At 35.9% G+C, this 27602-nt stretch overlaps 1 long non-coding RNA gene across 1 annotated transcript in view; it reads left to right on the top strand.

The window, feature by feature from the left end:
• Positions 1-4338: 4338 nt before the first annotated feature.
• Positions 4339-27602, top strand: part of LOC121013132 (uncharacterized) — a 63979-nt gene continuing 40715 nt past the window's right edge. Inside the window, exons 1-2 of the long non-coding RNA XR_005782519.1 lie at positions 4339-4426; positions 24406-24484. This is a non-coding gene — a long non-coding RNA (uncharacterized LOC121013132). The remainder of the gene's footprint in view (positions 4427-24405; positions 24485-27602) is intronic.

Below are 27602 nucleotides of genomic sequence, written 5' to 3'. Positions count from 1 at the left end.
ACCTTGTTTTTGGACTTGCATCCTTTAGAACTGCGAGAAGTAAGTTTCTGCTGTTTATAAGACACTCAGTCTATGGTATTTTGTCTTACTGGCCCAAATAGACCAAGACAAGCAATACCTAGCCGTCCATATTATTATCCTGAGTATGTAGATGAGGAATCTGCAAGTCAGAGAGCCTTGGTAATTTGCCAAAATTCACACAGCCAGTTGGTGACAATGTCAATTCTTAAGCTCAGGACTTGTTTAACTTCAAGGTTTGTGCTCTTTTCTCTGTGTGGCCTGGCTTCCAAGGCTGTTGTTTCTCGGCTGAGCTGATGGCACACTCTTAGATGGGCTCGATTTTCAGCTGTTGTGCTGTTTTTGACATATGATATGTGAGAATTACATAAGTAAGACTATTACTTATAAAAGTGAACATTCCAATTGTATGTCCACAGCAAGTTTTCATTTGACTGTTTTGGTAAGAAACTTGAACGCGTCTTCAAGTCTTTTCAAAGCTGGAACAACTGACTGATTCAGTCAGATCATTCCCAGTAAAACAGAAATGAACCACTGGAGTGAAAACAATTACTCCATTGAAATGTCCTCTCTTTGTTTGGGTTAACGCCATGGCCATGTATTTTGGTTATGAAAATATCCCTTCCTTTCAACTTTCCAGGTTCCAGCTCCTCCCTAAGGATCTTCCCAAACATCTGGCCCTTGCCATTACTTGTTCACTGTCTGTCTAGCCCACGACCAGCCCCTCAGAAACTGCGGGTTACGTGTCTCTTTCTAAAGCTCACATCTCCCCATGGAATGCTGTACTCAGCTCTCTGGCTCTGAAGCTGCTTTCTGTCCTAACAACAAAACCTACATTCAGACACCCATCCCAAGAGTGGCCTTTGTGCCTTCACACACTGCGGCACTCACTCCAGGACATTTAGCTGTTCTGTTATCCATTTATGTGAAGTGACCTGAAGTACCTCTGGGGATAGTAAGAGCAAGGTCAGAGCACAATGGGCGTGATCAGCCGGTATTTCCTTGAGAACATGGCTCTCTCTCTTATTGTCTCATCCTCATTCACTTCAGTGATCATCAGCAGGCACTCTAATTCCTGCTCCAAAGAGAATTGTTTTATCTCCGTTCTTAATAAAAGTTTAATAGCAGACAGAGCACTTTGGTGAGAGCTCATGTTCGTGAGATTTTTATTTCACCTAATATACCAGCATATTATGCACTTGAGTAATCTGTGGGCTGTTGTAAATAAAGCAAACAACATATATTTACAGAACTAAACAAACTGCATTTATGATGCTACCCTTGAAACTTTGGCACTCTGCTCAGTTATTGCTCTGCTTCTCATTAGCTTGCATCAGTGAGACGCTCCTCTAATTAGCGATAAACTTACTGCTATTCAGCAGTCATTTCAAATACTGTTTGTTATTAAAACAAATACCTGGAAATTACACTGTTAGTACAAAAATCAATCCAATTTTAAGCCTAACATTTAAAGCACACTTAACACTCTCACTTCTCTGGGAAACATGTTTCAGCGGGTTTTCTTTGTACTGGGGGCCCTCCGACAAGCCAGGATCCACTAGGAACATATGTGGATAAAGAACTAGATAAAGGCATTTGCTCAATTTTTATGATTACTCCAAAGAGAGGCAGATGGACCACATTTTGTGGGGAGAGGGAAATGCTCTTCTACGTATCCCTGCTTGGATTTGGTTTTATCTAATCAATGAACATTTTTTAAAAAATGTTTATTGTTAAGTCAACTCTGCACCCAACATGGGGCTCAAGCATACAACCCTGAGATCAAGAGTTGCATGTTCTACAGACTGAGCAAAGCGGGTGTTCCCCATCCCCACTTTCATAGGATTTTTATGAATCAGTGAACATTTTGAGACGCTCTGTTCCAGACATTGAAATCAGAGAAGTGATGAAGAAGATTTCTTGACTCATGAAACTTAAAATACTGTAGCAGTGGGTTGAGGAAAGTAGGTAGACCTGTATATATGTAAATGTACTGCATTATAGTGGGAGCAGCTGAATAGGTGGCCAGAGTTCTCTGAGACCACTGATGTATTTAGCTTCAAAGGAAGGTTTAAGAAAGGATTTTCAGCTTTATTTCGATTAAATGTTGGTAATAGACTATATGGCATCTGAAAGATGGCATAGCATAAATCAAAGACAGCTGGAGTCAATCCTTGGGTTCAATACCATCACCTCCATTTGTTAGCTCTATAACCATTTTTGCCATGTAATAGCTGGGTAACCGTGTGCCTTGGTCTTCTCATTTGAAACAAGGAGATGTGAGTGATTAAACGATGCCAATAAAACTTAAACCACTGTGCCTGACAAGAGCAGGCTGTCATTAGCTTATCCTGCTCTCCATTCCTTTCCTCCTTCTCCATCTGCTTTCTGCTCTTTCCTTCTTCACCCCAGACACCTGCTTCTAGAATTCCAGGCCTTTTCACTGCCCTCCAGCCTTACCACTCTTGTCCTTCTTCCATGTTCAAGTCATTTCTTCTGTCAGGAATGGCCTCCCTTTCCTTCCCTTGCTTGGCATGTCAGAATTCTATCATTTCTTTAAGATGTCCCATAAATATTGCTTTCTCATCTAGGCCTAGCTTGATCTCTTCCAGTGCACTCCTTCCTTCTGAATTTTCATTGCATTTTGCACATCGTTCTTGGCTATAGTTCACATCACATTGTGTATTGACGTTATGCATGTCTCATTCCTTTAAAACACCTTACGGGTGGGGTTAAATTGTTTGATAAGTCTACAAATTCAGTCCTTAGCACAGTGTCATAAATATGTAAAAACTATGCCATAGTTATATTGAAACTAGTATAGGTTCTTCCGCTAGTTAAATAAAACTTTAGGTGTTCTTGGATTTGAAACATGCTTAAATGAAATTTACCCACCTGGACACTACCAACATCAAAAAAATTGAAAAAAATAAGAGTGTATTGATTCACTACAGGACCAATTGGTTGACTAAATATGTTCCTTACTAAATATAATAATGAAAAGGTCTTTGTTCAGAATCATTTTCTCATTAGACAAAGAGCTCATTATACCATCACTAAAGTTTGACTTGAACTCAGGAGAATTCTCCTAATTTGAAAAAAAAGACCCTGTCATGCAATTGGACACTACATAGCCAATCAAAACCACATTCTTAAGTAGTATTTAATGACTTATGTGGAACATTGAATAAAAATTATAGTATGCCAAATAAGATATGATTTAAGTTTAATATCAGATAAAAATAAATTATGTTGAAATGTGGCAAAAAAAGTGTTAAGTGACTTATAAAATGCTAATAATTGATAATTTTTACTTTCTCCATTTTATTTTTCTATCTGTATGTGTTTTAGAGAGACAGATAGAGAGAGAGCATGCGAGCAGGGTAGAGAGAGAAAGAGAGAGAGAATCTTAAGCACACTCCATGCTCAGTACGGAGCCCGACACAGGGCTCGATCCCACAACACCGGGATCATGGCGTGAGCTGAAACCAAGAGTTGAACACTCAACCAACTGAGCCACTTAGGCACCCCTTCTATAATTTTATTAATTTTCTAAGTAATGCTTATTACTTTTATGTCAGGAAAACAATTAAAGTGTATTTTTATTTATTTATAAATTTCTTTTCTAATGTTTATTTTTGAGAGAGAGAGAGACAGACAGACAGAGCACGAGCGGGGGAGGGGAAGAGAAAGAGGGAGACACAGAATCTGAAGCAGACTCTAGCCTCTGAGCTGTCAGCACAGAGCCCAGAGTGGGGCTTGAACCAATGAGCTGTGAGATCATGACCTGAGTTGAAGTCAGATGCTTAACCGACTGAGCCACCCAGGTGCCCCTGAAAATGTATTTGTAGTAGAAGAGTAATTCTCAATCAAGGATGATTTTGTCCCCCAGGAGGCATTTGGCAATTTCTGGAGATATTTTTGTCACAGCTGTGGGGAGAGGGTATGCCACTGACATCTGGTGAGTGGAGGCCAGCAGCAATATGCAGGACAGCCTCCACAACAAAGATTTATTTGGTACGAAATGTCAATAGTGCTGAAGCTGAGAAACACTGGAATAGAAGGAAAGCAACCAAAATATCCTAAATGAGGAATTGCCTTAACAAACTATGGCACATCTATCAATATAATGGACTACTGTGCAGGTCTTAGAAAGTGTACTGTCAAAATATTTACAGAGATGACAATCTAATTATTAGTGCTTTCTCACACTGAACAGCCTATATTTCCTCACACAAAAGCTCTCTAGTATGTTCTAAGTTCTATTATTCTTTGTTACATCCATGATCTTCTTATGTTCCTAACAAGGAGGAGAATTCTTTGGGGAAAAGGTCAGCACTTATTTACCATTTCCCTCAACACACCTTACACAGTGTTGGTGCAAGGAAGGAAAACTGCAGTTATTATGGTAAATTGATGCTATCCCCTGAATCTAAGTACCCTTTCCCTTGTACATGGCTGAACTCCAACTCTAACAATGTTCCTCAATATTTGGTCAAATCAGTATATATAGTATAACTATGTATGTATGTTTCCTTCTATCTATCTATCTATCTATCTATCTATCTATCTATCTATCTTCTATCATTTTTTCTATCTTCTATCTATCTATCTATCTATCTACCTATTGTCTTCTATCTATCTATCTATCTATCTATCTATCTATGATCTTCTATCATCTATCTATGTATCTATGTATCTATCTATCTATCATCTCTCTATATATCTACACCATAGTTTAAAGGCCAAGAAAAAAAAAGTTGCAAAGTTACTAGGCTCCAGGAATCTTAGAAACTCAGGGTATAACAGAGGCAATCTCTTATCTGTCATCTCTTTTATCCCCCTGTGTGTCTAATTCTTTCAGGCATACTTACATAATGAGAATTACTTTTGTCATCTCTGTGGTCACATTTTATATACTCATGATAATGGAGAAAGGAAAGGTTCTTTTGTGACTACTTAACCCTCCAGGAGAAAGATCCTGCAAAAACCATCGTCTCACCTGTGTTATGTACCTATCTTTGGACCAAACCGTGGACAGGGGTATAGGTAATTATAAGTGGTGTAACCATGCCGAAGCTTGAGATAAGGTAAACTGTGTCATGAGAGGAAAGAAGAATGTGGTGCTGGGTGGTCAAAGACAATAATCACCATGAAATTTTATTGGAAGTATTTTTTAGCATAATAATGGCTCTATGCATTCCAGGGTTTGATGCCCACAGGATAGGTGGGCATCCTTCCCTCATACCCTTGAAGATGATATTTGATTTTTTAAAGAAACCTTTTTGTTTTCATGTTCTGTGTTAGCATTTAGGGGGAAAAGTTAAACTTTAATGTCTTTTCATTTTAGTTCTTTATCAATGGAACACTAATGTCATCAGACTTAATGTTTCAAGATTTTTTGTTCATTAAATATTATATAGAGTTATCAGTATAAAACAAATGTGAGGAAGAACAGTCAGTTATATCACCCAGTTAGACACGGAAGTATTACGAAAACAATTCCAGAAAGTTTGCCTTGATCCTTGGTATTTCAAGAGATTATATGATTGTGTTGTACAGCTTCAAACCAATTCAAGGAATTCACTTGGAGGAAAAGACTACATTTATCTTAGCAAATCCAGGCCATGCCAAGATTGACATGCAATTTTCTGAGATGTTTCACTGACATCATTACAAATTCTGCTTAGAGGAGAACAACAACCAGAATGATCCACAAAGATGGTTTCAAGATATCTAAAATTAATTCTATAATTTTCTGATTAAGTCTCATTCTTTTAGTTGGCTTATGATCCTGGTATATGACCTTCACAAGTGTTTTTTAGTTCCTACCTAGCCACTTCCCTTTAGGTAAGGCAGGAAGGCTATCAGATGCTGAAGTCAGGGGAGTGCCCATCTTTTAGGCATAATACGTCTCTGGTAAAGTCTACTCTGGAGAGTACACTGATGAATGTTATGTATAATTCTTTGGGTCTATTTCAAAATGGTTGCTTTACTCTCCTCTTGTCAGAAAAACAAGGGGATTTTTCTTTATTCTTCACCATGAGAACCTGTTGGTGTTCTTGGAATTTAAACCTATGAAAGTGTTGGTGTTCCCGTAACCCTGCAGTCCCCAGGAGCTTCTCATTCTCATACTAGTTCATAGGCAGCCTTCAGTAATTTGCCAAAATTACCAGTTAAGTCTTCTTATCTGATTATGGCTCCATGTACTTTTGTGTCAGGTAGGCTGATTGCTGCTGTGATTCTCTGTATTCACTCGATTCTCCAGATTTGGGGAGGTCAGTTTGCCCCAGCACCTTACTCTTCTGATGGGTTCAAGTAAGGCCACTGCTTTCACTTTGTTTAGCTCAATGCTTCTAAAAACAGGAGTGATCACTTACAAGTCTTTTACATGTCAGAATTGAAAGCAAAATTCCTAAATAATCTTTAAAGACATTGCAATGATTGTTAGGTTCTATTTTAAAAACCAGTGGAATATATATCAGATATTGTACTCCTGGTAATTCTCATTCTCCTCAAAAATCCTTAAACATTCAAGAAAATGTTACTTAATAAAAATGTTTACTTCTCTGTATGCAATCTCCAGAGAGCTATCAAATTCTTTGTGAATATTATACCCATGGTAACTCTTATTCTATTCTCAAAAATCCTTAAACATTCAAGAAAATGTTACTTAATAATAGTAACTTTTATTCCACAATGTGCAATCTCCAGGGAGCTATCAGCTTCTTTTTTGAGTAAGATTTTGATCACTGTTTATAGCAAGAAGAAATTAATAAACAAAAATTCCCTCATTAGTTGAGACTTTGAGATTTGAATCTTTCCATAGCTGAAAATGATTGCAAATAATAAAGCTTCCTAAAATAACAGCACCTGCTGTTCTACTTTCTTTTGCAAATTATTATTATATTATTATTTTTACTATTATTTGAGTTTCACTTTCACTAAAAAAGTACCATTTAAACAAATCAAATGTAACTAAAACAAAAGATAGGTAGGAATTAAAAATAATTCCTTGGATAATTAGTTGAGATTTATCAATAATATACAAGTTGTTTTTTTTGTTTTTTTGTTTTTTTGTTTTTTTGTTTTTTTGTTTTTTTTTTTGCAATTTACTCCACCAAACGGACGTGAGGGAAAAAAAAGTCTCGAATCAGTGTGCATAGCTTTTTCTTTAAGAAACTAGAAGAGCAAATTGAACTCAAATTAATGACAGTAGGAAAATAAGGGCAGAAATCTATGAAATAGAAAAAAATAAAAACAATAAAGTCAATGTAACCAAAAACAATTTTATGAAACAATCAATAAAATTGATCAACGCCTAACCCACCAAACAGGGAGAAAAATGCACAAATTGCCAATATCAGAAACAAGAGAAGTGACATTAGTACAAATTCTGTAAGTTATGTATGGTTAGAATAATAAAGGAATACTCTGAACAACTTTATGGAAATAGATTCCACACTCTAGGTGAAATGTGTTAAATTCCTTAAAGACACAAACTTTCAAAGCTCACTTAGTAAAGTCTTCTCTAAGTGAATAGATAATGTGAATGGCATTATTTTTTTAAATTTAATTCGTAGTTACAAAATTTCCCACAAAGTAGGCTCCAGACCCAGATCACCTAGTTGCTGAATTATTCTAAGTATTTAGGGTAAAAATAATACCATTCCTAAACAAATGCTTCTAGAAAATTAAATAGTCAAATCTTAACAATACATTCTGTGAATCATCATTATCCCAGTTCTTAAACTACAAACATAGATGTCAAGAGAAAAGAAAGCTTCAGACTAATATCCTTCACGAATATAGATAGAACAAATTCTTAACAAAAATTTAGCAACTGAATCCAGTAGGATGTAAAAATATAAAAGCTTGATTACATAAGGTTGAAGGTTAGTTTTACATTTAAAAGTCAATCAATATAGGGGCGCCTTGGTGGCTCAGTCGGTTGAGCAGTTGAGCGACCGACTTCAGCTAAGGTCATGATCTCGCGGTTTGTGGGTTCGAGCCCCGCGTGGGGTTCTTTGCTGACGGCTCAGAGCCTGGAGCCTGCTTCGGATTCTGTGTCTCCTTCTCTCTCCGCCCCTCCCCCACTTGAGCTCTGTCTCTCAAAAATAAATAAATGTTGGGGCGCCTGGGTGGCGCAGTCGGTTAAGCGTCCGACTTCAGCCAGGTCACGATCTCACGGTCCGTGAGTTCGAGCCCCGCGTCGGGCTCTGGGCTGATGGCTCAGAGCCTGGAGCCTGTTTCCGATTCTGTGTCTCCCTCTCTCTCTGCCCCTCGCCCGTTCATGCTCTGTCTCTCTGTGTCCCAAAAATAAATAAACGTTGGAAAAAAAAATTAAAAAAAAAATAAATAAATGTAAAAACAAAATTAAAAAAATAAATAAAAGTCAATCAATATCATCAATCAAATGAGAAAACTAAAAAACAAAAACATGAGATCATCACAATAGACAAAAGGACTCTCATTTAATGTAATCCCAGGTCCACAGCTGATACTAAACTAGGAACAGACTAGGAACTGACTTATGTGAAGGACATTAATCAGAACTTGATATTGTTAAGATAGAACTTCTCCTGAAATTGATAAAATTTTAGGAAATCCCCATTAAAATCGCAGGAGGCTATTGTGCAGAAATTGATGAATGGATTCCAAAAATGATAGAAACATGCAAAAGACCTAGACTAACGGAAAAAAAAAATTTTTTAAGGAAGAATAAAGTCAAATGGCTGATACCACTTGATATCATTCGTATCAAACTCTAGAAAATACAAACTAGTATTTAGTGACTGAAAGCATATTAATTGTTGTCCTGGGAAAATTTAAATTTTTAATTTTGAGGTGCTAGGCCTAACTGAATAATATGTGTACTTTGTTATGGCTGGGGCTCATATTCTCATTAGGAGACCATTGGCAGAGTGACATGGTTAATAAATAATCAAGGCTTAGGTAAGAAGTGGTGTCCAAAGATCAAAAGGCTCTGGGCAAGGTGACTCATGCTAATTTCTTCATTTGATAAATCCAGTGTAAAATCGCACTCATTCTGTATATTGAAATGAGGCAGGCAAAAGTACCTCTCAAACATTCAGGCCTTTGTGTTAAACAAGCAATTTACTTCTTTTTCTGAGATTGTTTAATTTCAAGACTGCCTTGCCCTTTACTACCATCAAGTCTTTATTGAGCTAACATCGTTGACATCAATATATTAAATATATAGTTGACAATAGGATGTTGGTCTCTTCCTACCCAGAGGATCTAATACACCTGTTCACTTACTCACTTGTGATTAAATATACCAAGGGGAGATACATTTTTTGCTAAAGTGCTAAGAAAAAGAATAGTGTTTTTTTCCTGGAATAAAAACATTTCTTGGGGCACCTGGGTGGCTCAGTCGGTTAAGTATCCGACTTCAGCTCAGGTCATGATCTCGCAGTCCGTGGGTTCGAGCCCAGGTCGGCTCAGTGCTGACAGCTCAGAGCCTGGAGCCTGCTTCAGATTCTGTGTTTCTCTAGCTCTCTGCCCCTCCCCCACTCAAGCCCTGTCTCTCAAAACTGAATAAATGTTAAAAAAAAAAAATTGCTTACAATTTTCCCGAGAAGGGAATTTCATAGGATGGCTTTTCTAATTTGGTTGGCCTGTCTCCTTTATCTTTAGACATCAAATAGCCTAATTTCTAAGATCTCCTTTCAAAGTAAATGCTCAATCTCATTGACTCTCTGCTTTGTTAGACATCCCATTACACCAGTAAGTGGATACAACCCAGAGTTGGCTATAGGATATTCTGTGGGTTCGCTAGGGCTGCCATAACAAAATTCCGCAGGCTGGGTGGCTTGAACAGGAGAAATTTATTTTCTCACGGTTCTGGAGGCTAGAAGTCTGACATCAAAGTATCAGCAGATTTTGTTACTTCCCAGGCCTCTCTGCTGGACTTGTAGATGACTGCTTTCTTGCTTTGTGTTCACATGGTTGTCTCTGTGCTTGCAAATCTCCGGTGTTTCTGTCCCTGCATCCAAATCTCCTCTTCTTATAAAGACACCAGTCATATGGAACTAAAGCCTACCATAAAGACTTTATTCTTAACTTAATAATCTCTCTAAAGAACTTGTCATCAATTATCACATGAATTTTGGGAGGAGGACAGGAACCACCACATAACAGAGATAAGAGAAAGTATGACCATGAAAGGAAGAACATGAACTGATGTCCTTAGGTTCTGATGTTTACAAGGAGAGTTCTCAGAACGACATGTGGAAAACCATTTCATGAGTCAAAACGATGAAACACTGAATATACTTCCTGGCAGATTTCATTACTAGATACTGACTCTCGGAATTATCTTGATTATATTATCTCATTGTGGCTTTATGAGATGATTTTTTGAGGGCTCTTCTCAGTCAATGAATATAAATGAAAGAAAAAAAGTGAAGAGACAAAGGGAAGAATCGAGTGACTTCAATTTGTACCCAGCTGGATCCACTTGTTGAACTGATTATTTTCTATCGCTACTACATTATTTGCCCTTCCTCATTTCCTCTTATGAGTTTACCCACATGTACACATCAAATGATGGTGTGAAAAACCCAGGACGTTCCAACAATGAAATCAATTTGCTCGTTTCGTAACTGTTAATGATAGACACAGGTGGGTGTGAACTATAGTATATCACTATTTTAGTTATTTTATAATGTAATATATGCCTTGAACTTTTTACTGCTAATTCTGTACCTGTGCTCATACAGGATTTTTATAACATGAAATGTTGATTATCTCTTATTGTGATAAACCAATAAAAAAGGAAAAATAGGCAAAAATCAAGGTCATTTACTTCCAAAATATAATAAGCTTACAAACCCAGTTGCAACCACTTATGACCTGTCTTGATGGTGAACTAATGGAAAGTGTTTGGGATGAAAGGGACCTTCATGGACACAACATCCCAAAATGTAAACGCAGCCACCTTCCTATATACACAGATTATTTATCTGGATAAATTAGATTTTAAGCCTTTTGTTTACTTTTTTTCTATGAAAAAACACTATCTTCCACTTCTAATTATTTAAAATCAGAGTAAATTGAGTCATATCCTGTGCAACTTCATGTATGAAACAAAAATAAAAAAATATTTTGATGGGTGTTTATAGACTAAGTTATCTCATTTAGAATATACTTTAGTTTAGGATCTTTTCTCTTGTTTCTTTTCTCTTTCCTTTTCTTTTCTTTTTAACTTTGAAGGGAGGAATGTGGAATAGGATTTATAATAATGTATTCCCAAACATGAAAAAAAGAAAATATTTCCTTTTCAGTAATTCAAAAGAACTCAAAGAATGTACAAATTATAGATAAAATGAACTGTTGTGTGGGTGGTTGACTTAACAAATGAATAGACTTTTAGCATGGACACAATTCTTCCAAATAACAATTTCTTGCATAAATCTATCATTAAGAAAATTTTTGATCAAAAGAATGATAGAATTTATAGCAATAACAATAAAAACATGTGTAAGTTTTTGTCTTTCATTTGCTTTGAAAAAGCCCAATGTCCTTTACAAATCAGTGTTCTAAATCTACATAATTGTTGGGATTCATCTACAGTAGGTATTAGTCTTCATTTTATAAGCTGTAAAGACTTCTGTGCTGAGAGGAGGCTTGCCTGAGATCATATAGGAAGTCCATTGAACTAAAAGGATTTAAGATCTGGGGCTTCTAAACAAGGGCATACTACTCTTTAAATAATGTGTTTCTCAGCACATGCAACTTGCATCTTAACTAAAAATGTGTTTAGTTCTGAAGTTTTTATTTACTGAAGTAACTAACAAAATGGAAAACATATAATGGCTCATTTACAGAACATTTTATATCCTGTAATTAAGACTCTATGAATCAAATTATATAGTGTTAGCTCTATTTCTTTTAGCAGATATCATTGGAAATGAGGCACCTTGCATCTGCTACTGACTTTGACTTGGGAGCAACTATGTTCACCTTTTGCTCATGTAATAATATTATTGGATAAAAATTATTGATACTCTCATGCAGAGTGAGTATAGACATTTAGCAAGAATAGCACACAATCATGTTATTTTCACATGCACGTGTTCTATTGTGATTCAGTAGTCAGTGAACATAATTGTCACCTACTTAAGGATATGCTTGAAAATATATAGTTTCAAATTACTCAAGTCATTTTAGCAGCCTGCTTAATTTCCCATACTTCATTAAGTTTTGTCACTTTGGCAGTTATGTTAAATCATGAGCAAACTCGAATACCTGCCAGGTCAGACCAGTACATAAATGTCTGAGTTAGATCTGGGAGAAGAACCAGGCAAGGGTGGGCCTGCGCTGAGCTGAAGAGATCATGCATCCCTTATCAGAAGTCCAATTCAATTTTTGGTTAAATACTTTGTCAGCCAAACCAAGTACATGTTTATGAGGGCAGGAACTTGCCTATGGATTTTCATCTGGCAACTCCCACAGTGAGTGCTTGGTATGCTGTAAGTGGCACAGCTCCAGGACATTGCTATTCCAGTGACCTGAAAAGTTTAAACCGTTGTTACTAAGTGCCTAGCTTTAAGTTTAAATTGGAAAAAACTGCATCATACATGTAGAAAAGTCATTAATGTGGTTAAAACAAATCAGTTGTTAAAGAATTGCTTCAGATAAAAATCTCACGTGGTTGGTGTAATCCACATGAATTGAATGGGCACAGAAGAGTGATTTAAGAAAAATAAGTCAGAAAACACAAGTGTAAATCATAATTTCTCACCATTTCTATGAACTAAAGTTCCCTTTTTTTGCTTATTCTACCAAGCTATGAATGTGCATCGGTGACTCTGAAAATTGGCTGTTTCCTGGATTTTAGCTTAAATGTCTCATAGATCCAGAATCAATAATGGTACTAATTTCCACAATGGCTGAAATGCTTCCCAAGACTGTATATTACTATGAAGTCTATATCAAGCGTCAAGATCTCTCCAAGGAAATAGAGAGTCTTTAGTATTTTTGCAGATCAGGAAAGAAAAAAATACATCATTCAATTGTACAAACGAGAAAACATAAATAAAGGGAGGCTAAGATAGCTCTCCAGAATCACGCAATAAACACAAATTAGAAGTGCAGACTTTTGTCTCACAGTCCTTTGAATCACTTACCTATTACTTTTTTTAAAGTTTTAATTTAAACCCCAGTTAGTTTACATACAGTGTGATATTAATTTCTGGTGTACAACACTGTATATAACACCCAGTGCTCATCACAAGTGCACTCCTTAATTACCATCACCTATTTAACCCATTCCCCCCATCTACCTCCCCTCTGGTAAGCATCAGTTTGTTCTTCTACAGTTAAGAGTCTGTTTCTTGGTTTGATTTTTCTCTTTTTTCCCCCTGTGATCATTTGTTTCATTTCTTAAATTCCACAAATGGATTAAAAACCTAAACATGAGACAGGAAACCATTAAAATCCTGGAGGAGAACACAGGCAGTAACCTCTTTGACATTGACTTTAGCAACTTTTTACTAGATATGTCCCCTGAGGCAGGGGAAACAAAAGCAAAAAACCAAACTATTGGGATTTCATCAAAATAAAAAGCTTCTGCACAGCAAAGAAAACAATCAGCAAAACTAAAAGGCAACCTACGGAGGGGAGAAGATATTTGCAAATGACATATCTGGTAAAGGGTTAGTCTCCAAAATCTATGAAGAACTTATAAAACTCAACATCCTCAAGACAAATTATCCAATTAAAAAATGGGCAGAAGACATGAATAGATATTTTTCCAAAGAAGACATACAAATAGCCAACAGGCACATGAAAAGATGCCCAACATCACTTATCGTTAGGGAAATACAAATCAAAACTAGAATGAGATATCACCTCACACTTGTCAGGATGTCTAAAATCAACAACACAAGAAACAAGTGTTAGCAAGGATGTGGAGAAATGGGAGCTCTATTATACGGTTGGTGGGAATGCAAACTGGCGCAGCCACTGTGGAAAACAGTATGGAGGTTCCTCAAAAAGTTAGAAACAGAACTACCCTGTGATCCAGCAACTACACTACTAGGTATTAATCTAAAGAATACAAAAATGCTAATTCAAAGGAATACCTGGGCCTTGATGTTTATAAAAACATTATGTAAACTTACCCATTCTTAATTTGTCTTTTGTAAGTAAATCCTTGTGGAAGTTTATAGTATACACATTAAAAAAAAAAGGACACATTTTGTTAAAGGAGGGTATCTAGTACGTAAACATGAATTAAAGGAATCAGGAATGGTCCCAAGGAAGAGAAACCCTTTGACCTTACATCTGACACTCCATTTAGGCCACTCCTCACCCTCTTAGTACTAACACCTCAAGCCAAACTTTTCTCCTGCAAGAATGCCCTCCTCACCTTAACTGAGGCCCCATACCAAGCTGTCCTTCTATGGGGACATCCTTTTTATGTACTTGGACTCTGACCTCCCATGCCAGGTCGCTCTCCACATAAATATCCTTCCCACCTTCTTGGACTCTGACAACCTGCTCTAGCCATTGCAGCTACCCTCCTCCAGCACCCCTTCTCTTCCTAAAAGGAAAGGAAGGAAAGAGAAATAGAACTATGAAGAAGAAGGGAAAAAGAAAATGAAAAAAAAAAGATGCTGCAATAAAAATTTTAAAATACTAGTTCTGATAATTGATAATACTAGTATTTTATCCGTCAGCTACAAATGCACAGAAGTTTGACTTTGGACTCAGATTCTTTCAAACATTTGTTCAGGTGTTTCAGCCTCAGATTGAACATTTGGAAAGCTGAAGACCAAATGCAAATTTCATTTTATTTTGTGGTATCTTGGAAACTGGGTATCACATTCATTTAATCTTGTTAGGTAGTGTTATGTTTAATCAGCATAAATGTAGTAGTCATACTGGGGTGCCTGGGTGGTTCAGTTGGTTAAGACTCAAACTCTTGATTTTGGCTCAGGTCGTGATCTCACTGGTTCCTGAGTTCGAGCCCTGCATCAGGCTCTAGGGCTGACCACAAGGAACCTGCTTGGGATTCTCTCTCCCCCCCCCTCATATTCTTTCTTTCCGTCTCTCTCTCTCTATCTCAAAACAAATAAATAAACCTAAAACAATAGTACTACTAGGAATATTCCATCTGGACTTTCACTTATATCTTATAGGTTAATAACTTATAATACCTTCATGTATAGGTAAGGATTGTATCTGTAATTTGAAATAAAAATCATATGCTTTATATGTTAATATTCTATTAGTGAGTTGTATTTAAATGTCTATTTAATATTTCCACAATTACTGACGATTGTGAAAGCTAATAATTTATGTATAAATATTACTGAGAATTCTCAAACAAATACAACATGTTTTGACAATATCATAAAGCGTATTTATACTGGGAGACTTTCTATCCTTTTTGAGATTATACACACACACACACACACACACACACATATATATACTTTATATCCATAAATGTCAATAAATTTGAGTAACAATCTAAGCTATAATAGGAGAGATTATATTATGCCATAATCTAAACGTTTTGCTGATGTTTATAGCATCCAACAGAATAAGTTTAACTACAATTTAAAAATTATATTTAAAGTTTCTTTATTTAATTCCACTAAGGAGGCCTAAATAAGGTCACTAGGCCTCCGCGCCGCCCCCGCAATGTTAAGTAGATCTTCTTCAAATCTTAAAAGAAAAATGTAAACTTTGACCCTTCCAAAATATAAGAAAGAGAAACTGTAAAGTATGGTAGCACTCAGAACAGATCAATGTTGATTGAGACATAATAAAGCATATACATATAGTTTAAAGGTTTTAGAAATGAAAATGTTAGAGAAAACAAGGCGTCACCCATATATGCGACTCTTCCAAGGCCCTTAGGTAAACACATCATCTTGTACCAAAAATCCTTATTATATACTGCAAGGGCAATCTAAGTGAGAAATATTTTTCCCAAGCCATAACGTTCAAAATTGATTTCTGCTTAAAATTTCACTTTTTAAATAAAAATTCAGATGATAATAGTAATCTTGGCTTCACTCTTCATTTAGCCAAAATGTGTATCAGTAGGAGCACCTCTAGGCTATACTTTTGCTTGAAAAGAAATCTCTTTCAAAACACATACAGATATCTATAATTTCTCACATCCCAGATTTGCTCTTGATCCAATATGTGTTTATTAGCACAGGAAAAATTAAATTAGATCAGTTTGGCTGAAGTTCACTAAATAATCGGTTTCCAAATTGTGTAAATGCAGGTATCCTCCAAAGATTTATGGCACTTTCTAGTTCTAACCCTCTTCCAGAGTGTTATAATTTTTGTAGAGCGTGTTGTTCTATGTTGTCACTCAAGTTTCACCAGAATCATAGTGAGGTTATCGAATCGGGGTAATGCAGATTCAATAACCTCACTTTCCTTAGTACTTTAAGAGGTCCTTTTTTTCTTTTTTAATTGCATTTGATTTCTCTGAACCTTTGCCAATTTCTCTTGGCTTTCCTGAATATATTAAGATATGTAAAACATTAAACTATGGTGTCTGAAACCTAACAAATGAGAAATTCATACTGGCTTCCTATAATAAATACACTCTAGATGCATATAAGTGTTTAGGTTGGATATCCTAGCAAAAATTTAAATGATAAATCACTTTAATATTAATTATTTTCTAAAATCATCATCATGTATTTTTTTGCAAATCATTCAGCAATTGCATCCTTGAATCATTAATTTTGTAAAGTGCTGGGCACTTAATGAGTCACATAAAATTTATTCAAATTCTTTCTATATGTTATCTAATTTATTCATCATGACTCTCTGAAGTTAGTACTATTAATATCAGTATTTTACAAAAAAGGAAGTTGATGATTATTGAGGCTATTTTGTACCCCCTCCCCATATGCTAGAATATATAGATCTGGTTTGGAATTTACAATCTCATTCCAAAGCTCATGCCTTTATTCATATGCTACTCAGAATAGAGTTGGAGGAATCAATAAAATATATCATATTATGGTTTACATAATGGTGACTCTTAACTATAAACAATAACATTTTACATACAGGAAATCCCCAGTAAAGGCAGACACTATGTGGCTTACAATGAAAGTATAATAATGGAAAGTATAGTAATGGAAAGTATAGTTGGGCAAGGTGGGTGATTATAGCACAGGATGAATCTTAGAAACTTTTGTATAAGTTATGGGGCACCTGTGTGGCTCGGTAGGTTAAGCACCCAACTTTGGTTCAGATCATGATCTCACTGTTTGTGGATCAGATCCCCAGTTCAGACTGTGCTGACAGCTCAGAGCCCGGAGCTTGCTTCGGATTCTGTCTCCTTCTCTCTCTGCACCACTGCTCCCCCCCCCCCCACTCATTCTCTCTCTCTCTCTCTCTCTCAAAAATAAATAAACATTTTAAAAAAGAAACTTTTGTATAAGTTATATAGCTCATTGATTTCTATATTTTACTGTTGTCTTAGGATGCCCTCAGAAACTCAAAATGAGGGTAGAAATAATAAGGTTCCAAACATGAGTTCTGAAACCCAGCGTATCTGGATGCAAATCCTGACTCTTTCACTTTCCATTCACCTTTGTCAAATTACTTCTACTTAACTATTTGTGTCTCAAATAGTTAAATGAGGATAAAAGTACCTATCCCATAGGATTTCTTTCAGGAATAAATAAAATTAATATATGCAGATTACTGGGGGTGATTCCTGAGATGAATTTGTCTATAAATAGAAGCTACTATTCAGTGTAGAGGAATATATATTTTAGTAGCTGATATGTGGGGACTCTTCTGTTATAGGTCACATATCCTCTCAAGGAAATGGCTAGTATACGTGCCTACACAATACAACAAAATCCCCTCACCAGGAACTTATCTAGATTTCTGCAAGTGATAGAATATAACACTTAATTGAACAAGGCATGTGATTAAATTTTCTCAGACAAACTCATCTTGGAGATCTTGGAGAGAGTTACTTAGGGTTTTCTGGTTAGTGTATCAGTTTTATTCCAGTTCAGTTTAAGAAGGCAAGATGAGTTCCCATATTCAATGACTGATCAGTATCTTCATTTGCGGTGGGAATTAAAAAGAAGAAGAAGAAGAAGAAGAAGAAGAAGAAGAAGAAGAAGAAGAAAGAAAGAAAGAAAGAAAGAAAGAAAGAAAGAAAAAAATTCTCACCAGTTTGTCCTCCATGGTTACTGGAGAGAGAAAAAGTCCATTTAGGATGACATGGTGAGAAAAAATATGAGGAGGTGACAGTTTGGTACTTAGTGGTAGGTTCTGAATTTACTCTAAGGTCTATGTGCAGTGAGATCTTCAGGCAGGGTCATCTAGCTTTTCTTAAATACAGAGAAAGATATTCTTATCATCACAAAGAAAACATCTGAACACAAAGCCTCAGGAGTCTGTGCTCTTCAGTAAAATGAACACATGTAAATTCAGCTGGCTCATTTCTTCATCTCTAGATGTTTTCTTTGCACACTGCTATCAGTGTTGTTGCCAGATTATTAAGGCCCTAGAAAGAACAGGCACATGTAAATTTCTTGAAAGAAAAGGATGGGTTGATTGTACAAGTGGTTCATATATTTGATTTTATCCAGTAAAAGGCTGAGATTGTACAACTGGGTAAAGGTTGTGCTGTGAAGTCCAGTGAAGGGGTGTGACTAAGTCCATTTAAGACCTTATCAGGCTAGAACGAAATAGTTTGAGTATAAGCTAAGTCTAATCAGGACCAGGAACTTGAGATCACAAAAGGGAAACCAACATTTTTTTTAACATGAAATTTATTGTCAAATTGGTTTCCATACAACATGCAGAAGAATGAAACTAGACCACTTTCTTACACCATTCACAAAAATAAACTCAAAAAGGGAAACTAACATTTCTAGGCCAGGATGAATTTGGGGTGCTGAGTAAGAGTACTTAATGCAGGTATTTAATTAATTATATTTTGGCCTTTTCTTTTTTTCTAATAGAAACATTTAAGCTTTATTTATTTTTGAAAACTATGTTAGCCCTATCCGACAAGCCCCATATATAATATTTTCATTTTCATTGACTTCTAATTCTTTTCAAGTTTTCATTAGGGTTAATTAGTTGGCTATTGCTATTTGGTAAACATTCTAAAATCTTCAAAAAATTGTCCTCTTTCTTTATCTTAAATTGTTTTTAATGTTTTTATTTATTTTTGAGATAGAGACAGAGCATGAGCAGGGGAGGGGCAGAAAGAGAAGGAGACACAGAATCCGAAGCAGGCTCCAGGGTCCAAGCTGTCAGCACAGAGCCGGACGTGGGGCTCGAGCTCATAGACCGCTAGATCATGACCTGAGCCGAAGCCAGACGCTTTACTGACTGAGCCACCCATGCTTGTGGCTCTTTCTAAGGCTTTTGTTGCCATTGTTGTTGCTATTCAGTGTATCAATGATGATGATTTTCATTTCTTCTCTTGTCGAAGATTCTGGTCTGTACAATACAGGACTTGCCACATGTCCCAGTAGCTTGGCAGGTTTCATAAATGCTCTACGTGAGCTGGAGAAGAATGCTAATTTTATAAGTTCTATATATGTCTATTCACAGTTACTTAATTCTGTTATCAAAACTATATTGTTACCTATTGCTGCAAACATAGATTACTGTAAGAAGAGTATTAAATAATCTCACTAAAGTTTTAAATGAGTTAAATTTTCTTTATATTTTATCAATTTTGCCTCATGTGTTTTGAACCTAGGTTATTCCCTCAAATGAGTTGAGAACTTTTTAGCTCCTGATGAATCCATTCTTTACATTATGTGTTGAGATTCAATCCCCCTGCTGATGCCCCATTAACAACCATATCATCTGTCTTTTGTTTAGTGTTTCCTAACTGTATAATATGTTTCATTCTTTTACTTTAAAACTTATTGTAATGTTTGTTTGTGTGTTTATTTAAGTCATCTCTACACCCAATAATCTCTACACTCGAGTTTACAACCCTGAGATCAAGAGTTTCTCACTCTTCTGGCTGTGCCAGGCAGGTCCTTCAAAACTTATAAAGTTATTAGGAGGAACTATTATAAATACCATGGAGCAGGGTTTCCCACTTTTAATTCCAACCTACCTTCAAGTATTGGTAATTGATTTGTCAACTTACTTTTATTGATTACCGATATATTTTGAACTATTTTTATGTTATGTGTTTACATACACTTTTGGTCATTTTACTTCACTTCCTGCCATCCTGGGATTATTTTTAACTATTACGGCTGTGGTTATTATTGTTATTGTTATTATTACATTTTCTTCAACCAACTTTGGTTTGGAAGTTATAATATTACAATTTAAACAACATTAACTTAAGGTTTAAATTCACATACTTCTTGAATAATACAAGGATTAAAGAACACTTGAATTATAATCTCATTTCCTCACATTTTAAATGTTAATCTTGTGCAGGATTTTAATTTGTCTTTTTCTTTGTCTCATATATTAAGCATTGTTATTTTGTATATACTAAATTTTTGTTTAGGTTACCCAAATATATGCATTATCTTTTCTCACTATTCCTTCTAGATGCTCAGATCTTTGTTTCTGAATTAATTTAGGATTATTTTCTTTGTTTCTAAATTATGTCTTTTAGAATTTCTGTTTACTAAGATCCATAATTGGTAAGATTCTTGTTTCTTGCACACACTTTTTTTAAATTTCAATTCCAGTGTACTTTACATACAGGGTGATATTAGTTTCAGGTGTACAAGGTAGTATTGCAATGATTCTATACATTACTCAGTGTTTATCACGTAAATGTACTCTTAATCCCCCTCATCAATTTCACCCATCCCCCACCCACTTCTCTGATAACCATCAGTTTGTTCTCTATAATTAAGAGTTTCTTTCTTGGTTTGTCTCCTTTTTCCCCCTTTGTTTGCTTGTTTTGTTTCTTAAATTCCACATATGAAGAAATCATATGGTATTTGTTGTATTTGTCTTTGACTGACTTATTAGGCTTAGCATTATACCCTCTAGGTCCAACTATGTTGCTACAAATGGCAAGATTTCATTATATTTATGGCTGAATAATATACCATTATATATATAATGCATTATATATATGCATTATATATACTGGAAAAGAGTGATATATATATATATATATATATATATATATGCATAACACACTTTCTCTATTCATCTATTTGGGATATTTCTATAATTTGGCTATTATAAATAATGCTGCAATAAAAATAGGGTTGCACATATCCTTTTGAATTAGCATTTTCGTATTCTTTGGGTAAATATCCAGTGTGTGATTACTGGATCGTATGGTAATTCTACTTTAATTTTTTGAGGAACCTCCACATTATCTGTTTGCCTTCTGTGTCTTCTTTGGAGAAATGTCTGTTCATGCCTTCTGCCCATGTTTTAATTGGATTACTTGGGGTTTTGGTTTGAGTTTTATAAGCTCTTTATATATTTTGAATACTAACCCTTTACCAGATAGGTCATTTGCTGTGTATCTTATATGTAAATATTCATTTATTTTTTTAGTTTCTGGGGAACTCTCTTCTTAAAGTATTCTTCCTCTCCCCCATTATCTTCATCCTCTTCCTTGATATCTGATTAGATATATTGTCACCTTTTCATTCTCTTCTCTGTGGCTTTTAATCTTTACTGTGTTTCTGTTTAATGAACTTTGTATAATTCCTGTTGACCTTTCTTCCACTTCACAAATTATCTATTTTTATTCATCAATTTTTTTTGTTTTATATTACTTAATTTTTTTAGATATGTATTTGTTTTTGAGAAAGAGAGAGGGATAGAGACAAAGTGTGAGTGGGGAAGAGAGGTGGGGAGACACAGAATCTGAAACAGGCTGCAGGCCCCGAGCTGTCAGCACAGAGCCTGATGGGGGCTCAAACTCACTAACCACAAGACCATGACCTGAACCAAAGTCGGATGCTTAACCGACTGAGCCATCAGGCACCCCTAATAACACTTTTAATTATGTAACATTACTTTTAATTACATGACATTAATCTTAATTAATTCCTTTTGATGTTTATATTTTTACTCGTGGAATTCTGTTTGGGTTCATGAGTACTAGAATTAACAGGCTGATTGTGGCATATGCACGCAACAAATTAATACAGGCTAATAAAAGTGAGTGCATTATAACTGAACACAAAAGGATTTCAAAAGTAATTTTGAAGAAAGTAAGACGGCAACCAAATGAATAAAGTGCAACTTTACGTATGTATAATTCAGATATAAACAAAATGAAATATTATAGTGTTTAAGACAAGTAAGTAAAATTAAGGAATACTTTTTCTATAAATCAAGGCAGTCGTAACTATGGTTCAGAGGGAAGGATCTTGATTGGCAAGTATCACAAGGATCCTCTAAGGTCTAGAAATATTCTCTTTCTTAAAAATTGTGTGGTGGTTACATAGATATGGACATACATATTTTTTTATAATCTTATACACAGATACTATTTCATTCTTTTTTTTTTTTAATTTTTTTTTTCAACATTTATTTATTTTTGGGACAGAGAGAGACAGAGCATGAACGGGGGAGGGGCAGAGAGAGAGGGAGACACAGAATCTGAAACAGGCTCCAGGCTCTGAGCCATCAGCCCAGAGCCTGACGCGGGGCTGGAACTCACGGACCGCAAGATCGTGACCTGGCTGAAGTCGGACGCTTAACCGACTGCGCCACCCAGGCGCCCCTCATTCTTTTTTTTAAATCCATCTGGCTTTGTTTGATCAGGTCCTCTTTCTCACTTATGGTCTAGATTCACTCATTTGAAAAAAAAAAAAAAAGTTTAATTGTGCTTCCTCCAAACTCTGTATGCAGTAGATGGAATATCTAAACTCCTTGGTTATCTAATTCAACCACGTGTTCTTTTTGCTTACTCTTCCTCGTGTTGACATATGTCTTTCTGTATTGGGAGTTCACATCCAGCTGAGGTTTATCTCTTTGCATCAAAGGAAATCGGAGTGGCTGTGAATCCTTACAGGAGTGCCTTAGGGCTTACTGGCACAGGACAAACTTGAGTTAGTTTGATAACTTAATTTCTTTCTTAATTTTTAACTTATACTTGCAAGAAATATAAAATCAAATTCCATTGGTGTGAAGACAGGCCCAAATTATAAACTTTTAGGGAAGAGTTTATTTTATTTTATTTTCCCACCCACAGTCCTCTTTAAGACAGAAGTTTCTTGTCACGTTTCCTTTCCGGAAGGTGAACTTTTCCTAGTGCGTCTCTGTATTTGAAGTTGAAGGCTTCTAATGTCCTAACTTATTCAGGTGGTCAGTTTCATTTCTCCACGCTTGAGTCCTCATGTCTTGACTTTATTCTCTGGCTTCGTTTTAAGATTCTAGATTATTTGGAACAGGATAGATTATGGCAGCTTTAATGTAGCTGCCTAACTGGGCACCCTAAAACCTTTTAATTTTCCAATAAAAATTTAGACTTTTTAATTTCTTTTTTTTTTAATTTGAAAACTATGCTTGTTTTTATTTTAACCAGAATTTCCAGGTATTTTGTAAAAGGAAGACACTGAAATAAAATAAATGAAATAAAAACATAAATAGAAGGAAAAATGATATTAAAGGTCCCTTTTCAGGTCTAAATCTGCCCGTTGAAAACCATGAGCCATGTGTTAGGACACAACTTCAGGATTACCACAGGATATACTCTGAAGTCTCAATATAGGTTAAATATATGGTAAAGGTGCAATCTTAGTATCAACAAGGTGCAGATAGATTTTAAAGAGCACCTACCTCATCATGCCATGTCGTGGAGTCGTGGAGTGGAGCTTTGCACTTAGTGTATAAAAGTTTTACCATAACATTCACTTTTTAAATTGTGATATTAAGGATTCTGTAATTTTCAGGGCACCTGGGTGGCTCAGTTGGTTAAGCATCCAACTCTTGATTTCAGCTCAGGTAATGGTCTCAGCGTTGTGAGATTGGGTGTGGAGTCTGCTTCAGATTCTCTCTCCCTCTCTCTCTGCCCCTTCCCTGCCTGTTGTCTCCCTCTAAAAAAAAAAAAAAAGCTGTAATTTTCTACATAATGTTACTGTTAGATTTCCATAAGTTACCTCTTGGAGGTAACTTTTGTTTTCCAACTTCTGTTTTCTTAAAAAAAAAAAAAACAAATGTATACAACTCCACTATCTTCAAGTCCACATGAGATATGTTTTATACCATACACATGTAATATATATGTGTATATATATATATATATGTATATATGTATATTATACATATAATATTTGTGTATTGATAACTTTGAAACAGCACATGTTTGTAGATAATAAGATTAAACTAATTTCTAATTCTGTGCCTTAACTCCTATTAATAAAAATATTATTTTCAATGCAGCAGTGTATTGGCTCCCTTTGGTTGAAGACGCTGAATTACCTGGAGGGAAAACAATCCTGCTTGAGATAAAGCTACAGAAGTATGTAGCTCTTACACTGTAGCGTCCTGGTTGTTTGCTTGGCCACAAAAATTGGTTGCTGAAGGGTGAGAGATAAACGGGTGGTTTTTATCAGGCCAGGGATTGTAAGGAGCAGAAAACATATTTCAGTGTTGATCACAGGTGGCAGGAGCTCTAACATCTAGCAAGTCACAGATGCACAGTTGTGTCTTCAGTGCCTTGCTACGTATCTGATTTGCCCAGCACACTTTTGAAAAATACAGACTCTACTCTGGGACTTCAGTAGAGCAGCTCTTGGATAGGGCAGAAGAATCCCTTTATTCATGACTCTCATGGTGAGCTGGACATGCAGACTAGTTAAGGAATCACCTCTCTGCCTATTAGAACTTGTCAGGTGCCAAAGATCCCAGAACTCACTGGTCCCCATGATTCCAACATAGTAGGCTGACTGCGCTGTATTTTGGAACCCTTGAGAAGATTAACAGGCCCTGGGAGTCATGAGCGCATCGCTCCCCAAATGCCCAAGGGACAGCAATTCACTCCCTCTTCTCTATTGCCATGGTCTGCTGCATCTGCTGTTGTTACGTCCTGCATGACAGTGGCCTTGTTTTACAGTCACGTGTGTACCTCTTATTCTCTTGCATTGGCTGAACTTCTAGACAATCGAGGTCTTGTTAGACATTGAGTCTCCCGTAAGAATTCAAAAAATGTCTTCCTGAACGGAATCAAATTTTAATTATTGCCATTTCCCTAGTTATCCTCACCCCATCTCCCGCCGGGATATGTCCCGTCCGGTGCAAAATATGTAGTTGCTATCTTCTTTTTGGGAGTTACATCCCTCCCTATTTTCCACTGCTTCTGCAAGCTTGGTGGAGTGGCACTGTATTTTTTTAGTCCACGTTGACAGCATACAATATAATGGTTCATTTAGGATGGGTTTTTATGGGGCCTGTCAAGATTTAGCTGTGTTTTGCATAGTAAACGTAATATTAAATGACAAAATGCATCATAGAAGATACTTCGCAACCATCAAGGTGGAAGCAGTGAATGTGTAGAAGATTACTATGCATTACAAATGGTGAAGCAGCTAAGATAATAAATAAAGTATAATTGAAATTCAAGGGGCTTTGAATATTAGTGATGTAACAACTCTCTGATCTACAGTCTGTGTTACACTGTGTGATCTACAGTATGTGCTGTAGGAAGGTTGGCTGCTTTTCTTGTGTGTTGGTCTCTTTGCACAGCAGGTGATGTGCCGAACTTAATAACCTGCTGCTTGTTTTTTTTTTTTATTTAAAAAAATAAGATGGGAGCTAAGTCACAACTGCTTTGGGCAAGTCTTATAAAAATGTTTGTGTTTAGAAGTGAGCTAATTTGATTAGAGAACCATGAAATGTGCTCAACAGTGTAATGGAACATCAACTAAATCTAAACTGGCAAAAACCCAGGACTTTGAAAATTAATGAATATTCAATATTGACATGCTCTGAAAATAGCTGTCTTAAATATGAGGAAAAAAGGAAGGCAGGAGGGAAACAGAGAGAGGGAGAGAAAGAGATTCTATAGACTTCAGACATTTTTATTTCTGTCAAATAATATTGTGACAAAAGAATCACATAATTCAGTCACCATAAAAATTTATAATTGTGTGAGGTCAGGGGCAATGTTTTATTAATTTAGTTTTGTGTTTCCCGACCCACAAAATCCATATCTCATGTGTTTTACCCAGCACTGTTTCAAACATTTGGTAAATTTTTTGCCAAATGATGAATGAAAAACTCTATCAGCATGGATTTCATATTTATTGGATGCAGAGCAGGGAAATTGATTTTATGACAAAAGAAGAAATGGCAGCTACTTTAAAAAAGTAAAATGGATATATCTATAAAACCAGTTGCCAAAAACATGAGAATAAGTAGGCAGTTAAGAGTATACGTGACCTACTGGAGGTCAAATACTGATCTGGGACATCAAAATGTTACAAATACAAAGAAAATTTCCCCCATTCATCTTATTAAAAAAAAAAAAAAGAATAACATCTGCTAAAACCTCAAAAACATCTCCTCAAAAGGAAATATGAAGAAGAGAGTAAGAAAAATCTAGCATTTAAATATATAACACTGTTTAACCAGTACTCCAGCGACAGTATTGTCCATTCAGTTGCCCAGACAAGACATAAGACTTTTATGTACAATGCAGTTAATTTATGCTCTGGCTTACTTTCAAGCAGCACAGGAATCTTGCCATAGCTCAGTCCCTGGCGAGACACCGATTCTTAAACTCTTCTTTATTTTTACATGGCAAACCAGATTGAGCAGCAGCAGGATTGTTTAGGTAAAGATGAGGTATGGCAGAGTAGTAGCAGGACAGAAACATGGTAATGGATATGCTATTCAAGTGGCCTAAGTAAAACAAGTCTTTAACTCAACAAATATGTATTAGTTTCTTTCGAATATACAACAGTGTGCTAAGCCTGGTGATTTGCAAAAGTGAATCAGAGGCTGGCCCTGCCCTTCAGGCTCCTAGACTGCTGTGGAGGTAGTAATTCACAGGCATAAATAGTTAAGAGGGAAGGGATTTCTGTCAGGGAAATTATCTCTTTGTAGAACAGATTCATTCTTTATGTGGAAGAGATTCAAATCTATATTTCTTATCCTGTGTTCTCAATTGACCATGAGTTTGGTTCTATACTGCCAAGCCAAATGCTATCTGGGCATTTTCAACTTTATGTACAAAAATGACCCTTTATCTTTTTCCCCATTCCCACATATTTAGCTTTAGCTAGATATTTAGCATTTTTGTTTACCTTCCTTGTCCTCACCAAAAGCGATCAGTTTCTAAAGAACTCAGGTTTGCTATCATGAAATGTTTTGTTTATCTCTAGGTTGACTATATGCCTCCATTTTATGGGACTAATCCTGGTAGGCATTAATTACCTTAGGTATTAATACAACTTTTATCACTTCTAAAGGTGTCCTTCTTTGGATGGTAAATCATATGATCACACTCCATATCTCTCGTCTCATGTTCCTTATTCAACTCTCCATAATTAAAAGATTCTATGCATCCATTTTTCTTCACCTGTCCTCTTTACCAACTTCTCTGCTCATGCTTATATCTGTCTTTGCTCAGATATCTT

Source organism: Herpailurus yagouaroundi, unplaced genomic scaffold, assembly GCF_014898765.1.
Source record: "Herpailurus yagouaroundi ecotype Mexico unplaced genomic scaffold, PumYag 198, whole genome shotgun sequence".
Classification (NCBI taxonomy): domain Eukaryota; kingdom Metazoa; phylum Chordata; class Mammalia; order Carnivora; family Felidae; genus Herpailurus; species Herpailurus yagouaroundi.
The sequence above is the reverse complement of the archived record's forward strand: the minus strand, read 5'-3'. Positions and strand labels throughout refer to the sequence as shown.